We start from the raw sequence: 11,801 nt of genomic DNA on the forward strand, positions 1-11,801 counted from the left end.
TTCCATACTAATGTAGAGGAAAGAAGGTTTCCAAGTATTTTTCCACTTTCATAGAGGTTCTATTGAGTTTGGAAAGTGTCTAGTTGATAGACTGTGATAGTGGGGTAATACTGAGACTTGGGTGTGTTAGATGCCCCCAGACATGCTTCCCCTGCTGTCCCAGTTGCATTCCAGAGGTGTTGGCATCATTTGCTGAGGTGTCATTGTGGACTTGGTGACTCTCCTTAGTCGAATTGTGGTTTCCCCTAAAGCGAGCATTTTTTCCCCATACACTATAATGGGATTCGATATTCAGTCGAATAGTCGAATATTGAGGGTCTACTCAAAACGAATATCCAATATCCAATATCTCACTACTCGCTCATCTCTAATTACTATCAATGTTAAAAGAATTAAAGGATTAAAAATCTGTGTTTTGTGTATGTTAAGGAGTCCTAAGATATCTCACAGGTTTGTAGATTTCAATAGGCGACTAGTATTAGCAGATGGACTAAAATGTGGAGCAAATAAAGCAAAAGCATTCTGCACCACCTATAAATTGCAGTATTAGTGACTGAGCAGTATAAATTGTCTGGTGATGTAGGCAATTATAGTTTCCCACCAAACTATTAGCCCTCCAGCTAAAACATGTATTCACATAGGAGGTCACTACCTCCTCCAAAGGCCTCCAGAAAATAATAGAGAAAGCCCTCCAGATAGTTATGAAACGTTAAACAAGCTGTTTAAACAGGCTGTATTGAACTATGCGTAAGGAACAATAAATAGTTCCGAAAAGCGTCAGTTAAGCGGTTTTAATTCACGTTTTTCTACCTTTTTCACTATGTCTTCTTGTCAAGCTGTTATGTGTTTTTTGCCTGTTGTGGCTCAATTTTAAAAAAAGCTATGAAATAAAGACTTGGATTTTATACGTCCATGAGTTGCGGATCCTTCAAACTACCTATTTGGACGTATCTTCTTTATTTAACTTGGAGTCAAGGAGGACATGATCGAGCACCATAGGAGGTGAATCAGTGCACAAGGGTGAGCTACTTCTTACTGACTTTTATATTGTTGAAACAACAATCCTTGTATATGGAGAGACTACCACAATGGCCCTATCAGCCTGTCAATCTCACTTGAACTCATTACACTCTATCTTAGATGATCAGGATAATAGAGTTAGAAGGAATAAAAGGGGTACCTGAGGATTTCCCGCAAGCCAAGACAATGGCTGTCAAGAGAAAGATCCTGAGCTTTCTGTTCAGTGATGACACATCTCCTGATCTTCAACTTGAGAGAGCCCATAGAGCCTTGCACCCCAAACCCACAGACATATCATGTAATTTTTTTTCCCTTTTCAATTAAAGAAGCTGCCTTACAGAAAGTGTGCAAAACAACCCAGAACTCATATACGAAGGCCGCAGGATAAACGCAGACAACTGAAACTCATTACAGATCTCTTGAGAGCCTGGAGGAAACGCTACAAATGCTTTCCATGTTGGATCAATTTACAACTTCAGGGGTCACCAGTTCACCATCCATTTCCCAGAGGATCCTCTCTCTGTTTGTTCTCCTCTAAAACTGGTTCACTCCACCATCCCTTCATGGCTCACATTCACAACATCTGCCCTTTGCCAAAACTACCAAAGTCAAAGTCTGGAAGAAGCCTAAGACCAAGACACAGAAGAAGAGAACGCACATTAATCCAGAAACTAATTTTCTTGAAGGTAAATCACACACCACTTTCTTTCTCCCAATTAAGTGATGACTCAGGAAGATTCATTTTTCTTATAGACTTGGTAACTAATACTCAGATTGGTAATATCTATTTAGTACTAGAGGGAGGACCCGGCTTCGCACGGGTATATTACATTTTATGTTTGTGTAGTGGCCCCATAAGAAATGTCCAATTTTGCACTGGTGTATTTTGTATGTGGTTTGTGTGTATGTCCATAAGCGTCATGTGAATATGTGTATCTCATTTTGGATATCAGTGAAAAACCTGTGATCAGTTGTTATGGATACCTTGAGTAAAGTTGTATCTAATCCTTCCCCGTGTAGTACTGTGTTTAGACGCAAGTATCTAATCCTTGTTGGTGTGGTACTGTGTGCAGATGCACATATCTAATCCTCCGGCATGTGGTACTGTGTGCAGATGTGTGTATCTAATCCTCCCCCGTGTGGCATTGTGTGAAGAGGCACATATCTAATCCTCCGGTAAGTGAAACTGTGTGCAGACGTGCATATCTAATCTTACAGCATGTGGTACTATGTGCAGACGCGCGTATCTAATCCTCTGGCGTGTGGTACTGTGTGCAGACAGGTGTATCTAATCCTCTGGCGTGACGTACTGTGTGAAGATGCACGTATCTAATCCTCCCCCGTGTGGTACTGTGTGCTGAGACGCGTATCTAATTATCTGGCATGTGGTACTGTGTGCAGAGGCATGTATCTAATCCTCCAAAGTGTGGTACTGTGTTCAGACGCACGTATCTAATCCTCCCCTCTGTGGTATTGTGTGAAGAGACGCGTATCTAATCCTACAGCATGTGGAACTGTGTGTAGACGCACGTATCTAATCCTACAGCATGTGGTACTGTATGCAGACGCGTGTATCTAATCCTATGGCGTGTACAACTGTGTGAAGATGTGCGTATCTAATAGTCTGACATGTGGAACTGTAAGCAGATGCGCGTATCTAATCCTACGGCATGTGGTACTGTGTGCAGACGTGCTTATCTATTCCTATGGTGTGTGGAACTGTGTGCAGATGCACGTATCTAATCCACCCCTGTGTGGTATTGTTTGATGAGGCATGTATCTAATCCTACGGCGAGTGGAACTGTGTGTAGACGCGCGTATCTAATCCTACGGCATATGGTACTGTGTGCAGATGCACGTATCTAATCCTCTTGCGTGTGGTACTGTGTATTGAGACGCATATCTAATTCTCTGGCTTGTGGTACTGTGTGCAGAGGCTTGTATCTAATCCTCCAAAGTGTGGTACTGTATGCAGACACACGTATCTAATCCTTCCTTGTGTGGTATTGTGTGAAGAGTCGCATATCTAATCCAACGGCATGTGGAACTGTGTGTAGACACGCGTATCTAATCCTTTGGCGTGTGGTACTGTGTGCAGATGCGCGTATCTAATTCTTCCCTGTGTGGTATTGTGTGCTGATGCGCGTATCTAATTCTCTGGCTTGTGGTACTGTGTGCAGAGGCATGTATCTAATCCTCCAAAGTGTGGTACTGTATGCAGACACATGTATCTAATCCTCCCCTGTGTGGTATTGTGTGAAGAGGCATATATCTAATCCTACGGCATGTGGTACTGTGTGCAGACGCGCATATCTAATCCTCTGGCGTGTGGTACTGTGTGCAGATGCGCATATCTAATCCTCTGGCATGTGGTACTGTGTGCAGATGCGCGTATCTAATCCTCCCCTGTGTGGTACTGTGTGCAGATGCACATATCTAATCCTCTGGCATGTGGTACTGTGTGCAGATGTGCGTATCTAATCCTCCCCTGTGTGGTACTGTGTGCAGATGCACATATCTAATCCTACGGCATGTGGAACTGTGTGTAGATGCGCGTATCTAATCCTACAGCATGTGGTACTGTGTGCAGACGCGTGTATCTAATCCTCTCTGTGTGGTACTGTGTGCTGAGACGCGTATATAATTCTCTGGCTTGTGGTACTGTGTGCAGAGGCATGTATCTAATCCTCCAAAGTGTGGTACTGTATGCAAACACATGTATCTAATCCTCCCCTGTGTGGTATTGTGTGAAGAGGCATATATCTAATCCTACGGCATGTGGTACTGTGTGCAGACGCGCGTATCTAATCCTCTGACGTTTGGTACTGTGTACAGATGCGCGTATCTAATCCTCTGGCATGTGGTACTGTGTGCAGATGCGCGTATCTAATCCTCCCCTGTGTGGTACTGTGTGCAGATGCACATATCTAATCCTCTGGCATGTGGTACTGTGTGCAGATGTGTGTATCTAATCCTCCCCCGTGTGGTACTGTGTGCTGAGACATGTATGTAATTCTCTGGCTTGTGGTACTGTGTGCAGAGGCATGTATCTAATCCTCCAAAGTGTGGTACTGTGTGCAGACACACATATCTAATCCTCCCCTGTGTGGTATTGTGTGAAGAGGCGCGTATCTAATCCTACGGCATGTGGAACTGTGTGTAGATGCACGTATCTAATCCTACAGCATGTGGTACTGTGTGCAGATGTGCATATCTTATGCTCTGGTGTGTGGAACTATGTGCAGATGTGTGTATCCAATCCTTTGGCATGTGGTACTGTGTGCAGATGCATGTATCCAATCCCCCGGCGTGTGGTACTTTGTGCAGACGCGTGTATCTAATCCTTTGGCATGTGGAACTGTGTGCAGAAGCGCGTATTTAATCCTCTGGTTTGTGGGACTGTGTGCAGATGCGTGTATCTAATCCTCTGGCGTGTGATACTGTGTGCTGATCTGTGTATCTAATCCTCTGATGCATGTATCTCAGTTTGGATATCAGTGTTGTATTGTGCATGTGGAGTGACCGTGTGTATTGCAGTTGGAATATGAGTGAAAGACTTGCAGGTTTGTATTGGCTAAGGGGGGGGGGCATTGTGTTTGGAATGCTGTATCTCAGCAACGGTACGTCCGAGCGAGTTGGAGTCTCATCTTAAACCTTCCCAGATATCTGAAGTATCTCTGTACCAAATTTGGTGAAGATCGGTGCAGTCGTTTGGTTCGCATTAGAGCACAGACAGACAGACAGACAGAAATTCATTTTTATAATATAAGGAGATAAGTATCATGGCATCCTCCTTGAGCTTCGAAGCCCTTGGAAGAGTCTACAAATGTTTCTTCTCACTGCAGCAATCGTGACGGTCTGTGCTACTGGCACAACATCGCTGGTTTATTCCTTGTAATTGGTATTGCATTTAACCCACGAGAGTGACGATTTTTTATAGATAGCTCATCTACAAGTTTAAAGGCTGTGCTGCTACAAAATGGGAAGAAGTATCTGTCTATTCCTTTGGCTCACTCCGTACACTTAAAGAAGGATTACTACAACGTCAAGACTTTTTGGAGATGCTACTCATCGTTGGGATGTTATTGGAGATTTTAAGATGGTAGCATTACTTATGGGTTTACAGGATGGTAACACAAAATATCCCTGCTGCCTTAGCCTAGAGCAGGGACAAGAATGCTCATTACCACCAGAGGAACTGGCCACAACGTACTGAGTTCTCTTTAGGAAAGAGCAATGTAAAATGGGAGCCGCTGGTGGAGCCCCACAAGGTGCTAATGCCACCTCTCCATATCACATTAGGGCTCATGAAACAGTTTGGCACAACTCTAGATAAAGAGTCCCCAGCTTTCACATACCTTAAAAACATTTTTCCAAAGCCGTCTGAGGCCAAGATCAAGCTGGAATTTTCGTCAGTCTTTAGATAAAGAAGGTGATGGGTGTGTAGAGTTTCCTCAGCTACTCACAAAGAAGGAGAAAGCGACTTGGCACAAGTGGTGAAGTGGTGCGACGTTTCCTTGGTAAGCACAAGGTAGAAAATTATGTAGAGCTGGTCCAAACTCTTGTGTGCAATTACCACGAAATGGGCTGCAGGATGTCTCTTAAAGTTCATATTCTTAATGCCCACCTTCACAAGTTTAAGGAGAATATGGGGGAATTCTCTGAGGAGCAAGGAGAATGCTTTCATCAAGATATACTGGATTTTGAACGTCGCTACCAAGCACAATGGTAGAGGGTTTACAAAGCAGGGTGTCTATATTTGCAGATGATACTAAACTTTGTAGGGTAATCAATAATGAGGAGGATAGTAGAATATTACAGGGGGATCTAAGGAAACTGGAAGCATGGGCGGAGACTTGGCAAATGAAGTTTAATGTTGACAAATGTAAAGTAATGCACTTTGGGCAACGTAATAAAATGTATGACTATGTACTAAATAGTAAATCACTAGGTAAGACTGTCAATGAAAAAGACTTAGGGATTTTGGTGGACAGCAAGCTTACCTTTAATGACCAGTGCCAGGCGGCTGCTGCCAAGGCAAATAAAGTTATGGGATGCATCAAAAGAGGTCTAGATTCTCATGACAAGGACATAGTTATGCCTCTATACAAATCACTGGTACGGCCACACTTAGAATATTGTGCGCAATTTTGGGCCCCGATATACAAGAAAGACATAAGTGAACTTGAAAAAGTGCAAAGACGGGCAACCAAAATGATTAGGGGAATGGGTGGACTGGAGTACAACGATAGATTAACAAACTTGGGGTTATTCAGTTTAGAGAAAAGACGTCTACGGGGAGATCTAATAACAATGTACAAATACATGAAGGGACAGTACAAAGAACTTTCTAAGGATATTTTTACTCCTAGGCCAGTGACAGTGACAAGAGGACATCCTCTACGTCTTGAGGAGAGAAGGTTTCACCAGAAACTTAGAAGGGGATTCTTCACAGTAAGAACAGTGAGGCTCTGGAACTCTCTGCCCCAGGAAGTGGTGATGGCGGATTCACTGACCAAGTTCAAAGTGGGCCTCGATGCCTTTCTTGAAGAGAAAAATATAATGGGTTATGGTCTCTAGATTTTAAGGACACGTTGATCCAGGGTTTTATACTGACTGCCATATTTGGAGTCGGGAAGGAATTTTTTCCCCTGAAATAGGGCAATTGGCATGAGCCTCATGGGGTTTTTTGCCTTCCCCTGGATCAACACTGTAGGGGATTGTAGGGTTATAGGTTGGACTTGATGGACTCATGTCTTTATCCAACCTCATCTACTATGTAACTATGTAACTATGTAACAATACAAAGAAAACATGATGGGAGATTACATTTGGGGACTTGTTCAAGAAAGTGACTTACAGTATAATCAAAAATCTAGAAAGCAAACACACTTTTAAGTTGAATATCTCGACTCTTACAGTATTGTATGATGATATTATTTTTCTATGACATATTGTTATTGTATATGAAGCCCCACCTTCTCTATAATACTAGCCAGGAGAGGGGTGGGGCTTAGGAGAGTTTGGGTGAGGAGTCTCCCCGCCCAGTACCCGACCACACTCTCCTAAGCCCCACCTTCTCTATAATAATAGTCGGGAGAGGGGGGCAGGGCGCTCTGAAACGGGGACCATGGACCAAAGTGCACCAAGAGCAAAGAGCTGCAGGTAAGCGGACACCGGGGGGAGGGGGTTAATCACTACACAGCGTGGGGTACATGCTGTGTAGTGAATAGGATAGTCGTTACAATCCCAGCTCTGCTTAATAAACAAACAGTAGTGTCTGATACTACAAACTCAGCTCGACTATACCAATAAACTGAGCTTGTAGAGTCCGATACTACAAACTCAGCTCGGCTATACCGATAAACTGAGCTTGTAGTGTCCGATTTAGGTGAGCTGAGTGTGTAGGAGATGTAGATGTAGGAGAGTTGGCAGATATGCAGCAGACTAACACACTCAGCTCTGCTAACATCGGCCAGCTCTTCTACATCTCTGATGTAGCAGCTCTGCACTACACCCAACCAATCCTCCATCTACTCCTCCTGTCACACACATATCGTGTGTAGCAGAGCTCAGCACACACTCAGCTCTACAACAGAGTGTAGAGATGTAACAGAGCTGAGTGTGTGCTGAGCTATGTTACACCAGAGATGTGTGTGACAGGAGGAATAGCCAAGCTGAGCACATGGCTGGCTCTGCTTCATTTTGCCATAGGTATGCATTAACCAGAGTTGATTGGCCAGTCTTATAGCATTCGGCCAAGCAACGCTGGCTCTGCCGGAGGAGGTGGAGTCTAAAATCGGACCAGAATGGAAACTGCTGTGGACGACTCTTAGACTCCGCATCCTCAGGCAGAACCAGCGTTGATTGGCCGAATGTCGTACACTGGCCAATCAACGCTGGTCAATGCATTCCTATGGGAAAAAGTCCGCTCCGGCATATTGCAAGCTGACAGGGGATCCCGACATAATAAAGGTACTTGATGCCCCCAGACATGCTTCCCCTGCTGTCCCATTTGCTTTCCAGGGTGTTGGCATCATTTCCTGGGGTGTCTTAGTGGACTTGGTGACTCTCCTGAGTCAAATGGTGGGATCCCCTGTAGCAAAGCATTTTCTCCCATAAACTATAATGGGGTTCGATATTCGTTCGAATAGTCAAATATTGAGATGCTATTCGTAACAAACATCGAATCTCGAACATTTTACTGTTCGCTCATCTCTAATCAGGATAAAAGACTGTCACCACTAAGAAAGTTAGAGAAAATCTTTAAAACTCTGCAGAATTTTTAATTACTTATATTTGCAAAAATGTTTAACTTTTAATTATCTACAAATATAGATATGATTATGTACATGGGAATACCCCTTTAAGATCCTTTGCTCAATATAAACCTTTCTTCTGACTGAGTCATTGACACGAAGAGCAAATAAAAACTCTGTGATCTGGAGCGTTGACTTTGTATGCAGGATTTTGTTATTTGATATTTTTCAATTTCTCTTTCGTTTGTTACTGTTTCTTATATTGTAAAATTTTCTTCTGTTTTTTCTTCAATAAAAATCAAATTTAAAATAAAATAAGAGCAAATAAAAACTTAATGTTGATGGACCTTTTTACTGTTTGAACCCTTACATATGTTTCCATTTTTTGTATCTAGAATTGCATGATCTTTTGCAGACACTGTAATTACTTATACTTTTGATGCATGTTACTTTGCATATAAAAATTAGTAAAAAGATATTTGAAAATAAAATCAAACAAATGTATGCCTTTTTCTCTGAAGAATTAATTTTTTTAAAATCTTTTCTACCACCTTACTCAATTCAGGTTTGGAATTAAATTGGGAATGGGGGCATTCACACTGTGGTTGGATTCCATCAGCAGTGTCCGTACAAGACTTTAGCAACGGACACTAGCTGGTCCGTCTGAAATTTCCATTCATTTCAATGGGATTTTATCTTGTGTCCATTAGTGTCCGTTTGTGTTCGTTTACACCCATGTCCATTTTTTGAAGTGGACAAATAAATCCTACATGCAGGACTTTTCTGTCCGTTTGAAAAAAAACGGACAGCAAGTGTCCATTATTTTTTTAACATTGAAATGTATGGGCAATGGACTTCTAACAGACAGTAACTGATAGCCATCAGTTACTGACCGTTATGATAGGTGTCCGTTTTGTTTTGTTGTTTTTTTAAACAGATACAGTGGGGCAAAAAAGCATTTAGTCAGTAACCAGTAGTGCAAGTTCCACCACTTAAAAAGATGAGAGGCGTCTGTAATTTACATCATAGGTAGACCTCAACTATGAGAGACAAAATGAGAAAACAAATCCAGAAAATCACATTGTCTGATTTTGTAAGAATTTATTTGCAAATTATGGTGGAAAATAAGTATTTGGTCAGTAACAAAATTTCATCTCAATACTTTATTATATATCCTTTGTTGGCAATGACAGAGGTCAAACGTTTTCTGTAAGTCTTCACAAGGTTGGCACACACTGTTGTTGGTATGTTGGCCCATTCCTCCATGCAGATCTCCTCTAGAGCAGTGATGTTTTGGGGCTGTCGCTTGGCAACACAGACTTTCAACTCCCTCCAAAGGTTTTCTATAGGGTTGAGATCTGGAGACTGGCTAGGCCACTCCAGGACCTTGAAATGCTTCTTACAAAGCCACTCCTTCGTTGCCCTGGCGGTGTGCTTTGGATCATTGTCATGTTGAAAGACCCAGCCACGTTTCATCTTCAATGCCCTTGCTGATGGAAGGAGGTTTGCACTCAAAATCTCACGATACATGGCCCCATTCATTCTTTCATGTACCCGGATCAATCATCCTGGCCCCTTTGCAGAGAAACAGCCCCAAAGCATGATGTTTCCACCCCCATGCTTTACAGTAGTTATGGGGTTTGATGGATGCAACTCAGTATTCTTTTTCCTCCAAACACGAAAAGTTGTGTTTCTACCAAACAGTTCCAGTTTGGTTTCATCAGACCATAGGACATTCTTCCAATACTCTTCTGGATCATTCAAATGCTCTCTAGCAAACTTCAGCCGGGCCCGGACATGTACTGGCTTAAGCAGTGGGACACGTCTGGCACTGCAGGATCTGAGTCCCTGGCGGCGTAGTTTGTTACTGATGGTAGGCTTTGTTACATTGGTCCCAGCTCTCTGCAGTTCATTCACTAGGTCCCCCCGCATGGTTCTGGGATTTTTGCTCACCGTTCTTGTGATCATTTTGACCCCACAGGGTGAGATTTTGCGTGGAGCCCCAGATTGAGGGAGATTGTGGCCTTGTATGTCTTCCATTTTCTAATTATTGCTCCCACAGTTGATTTCTTCAATCCAAGCTGGTTGCCTATTGCAGATTCAGTCTTCCCAGCCTGGTGCAGGGCTACAATTTTGTTTCTGGTGTCCTTTGACAGCTCTTTGGTCTTCACCATAGTGGAGTTTGGAGTCTGACTGTTTGAGGGTGTGCACAGGTGTCTTTTTATACTGATAACAAGTTTAAACAGGTGCCATTACTACAGGTAATGAGTGGAGGAAAGAGGAGACTCTTAAAGAAGAAGTTACAGGTCTGTGAGAGCCAGAAATCTTGATTGTTTGTAGGTGACCAAATACTTATTTTCCACCATAATTTGCAAATAAATTCTTACAAAATCAGACAATGTGATTTTCTGGATTTGTTTTCTCATTTTGTCTCTCATAGTTGAGGTCTACCTATGATGTAAATTACAGACGCCTCTCATCTTTTTAAGTGGTGGAACTTGCACTATTGGTGACTGACTAAATATTTTTTTGCCCCACTGTACCTTCTGAACAGAATCCAATGGTAGTGTGAATCCTACCTAAGTCATTTAATCCCAACTGTGATTTGTGTGTAGAGTACTATACGTTCTATCTCTGTGTTCTTTTTTTTACCAGAATATTTTTATAATTTTTCTTGACTGGTTTGTTTATATTAACTTTAACACAGCCTCCTGGTGCCCAGTCTGTTCTGTGGAGCAGGCAGGGTTGTTACTCCAGGTCCATATAACACTTATGATTAGATTTCAATTGCCTTGATTTTTTTTTATTCTTTTTTAAATGTAGATTGTGAGCCCCATATAGGGATCATAATCCACATTTTTTCTTTTTCCCTTTCAGTATGTTTTTGTAGAATGGGAGGAAATCCACACAAACATGGGGAGAACATACAAAATCCTTGCAGATTTTGTTCCTGGTGGGATTCAAACCTAGGACTCCAGTGCTGCAGTGCTAACCACTGAGCCACTGTGTTGCACACAACTTCCTTTATTTTTTTCCTCAGCCTAACAGGGGTGAAATTTCTCATCTTTTCTGTGTCTGGTCAAGTCTGGAGCACCTCCAAAGACAAAGAAGACAACTTGTCTCCACCTCCTTTCCAGAAAGAGCTGTACAGGTCATACCAAACTTTGACTCTTCACACACAGTGGTACAGTCCATTTAAGCAGAAGCTACACAGTATATGCAAACTATATACATACTATGTTCAAATGTAGTATATACAAGTTAACCATTTACACTTTGTAGCACCTCCAGTTGATTGCTGCATATGCAAGTGATTAAAATATTAGAGTGAAACAATACATTTATCAGGAAAACTTCCAGAATATAAAATGAATACAGATATTGCAGCTGCACTGGTAAATCTCATAGGTTCCTGAGCTGGCATACCAACCTCTGCGGACTTTCTGTGAAAAAACTCTGCAGAAAAAACATTTCCATTGCGGTCTTTTCTTGATGCCTTATGCCTAGATAAAGGCACATCAG

Source organism: Leptodactylus fuscus, chromosome 1 (genome assembly GCF_031893055.1).
Source record: "Leptodactylus fuscus isolate aLepFus1 chromosome 1, aLepFus1.hap2, whole genome shotgun sequence".
In the NCBI taxonomy this organism is placed as follows: Eukaryota; Metazoa; Chordata; class Amphibia; order Anura; family Leptodactylidae; genus Leptodactylus; species Leptodactylus fuscus.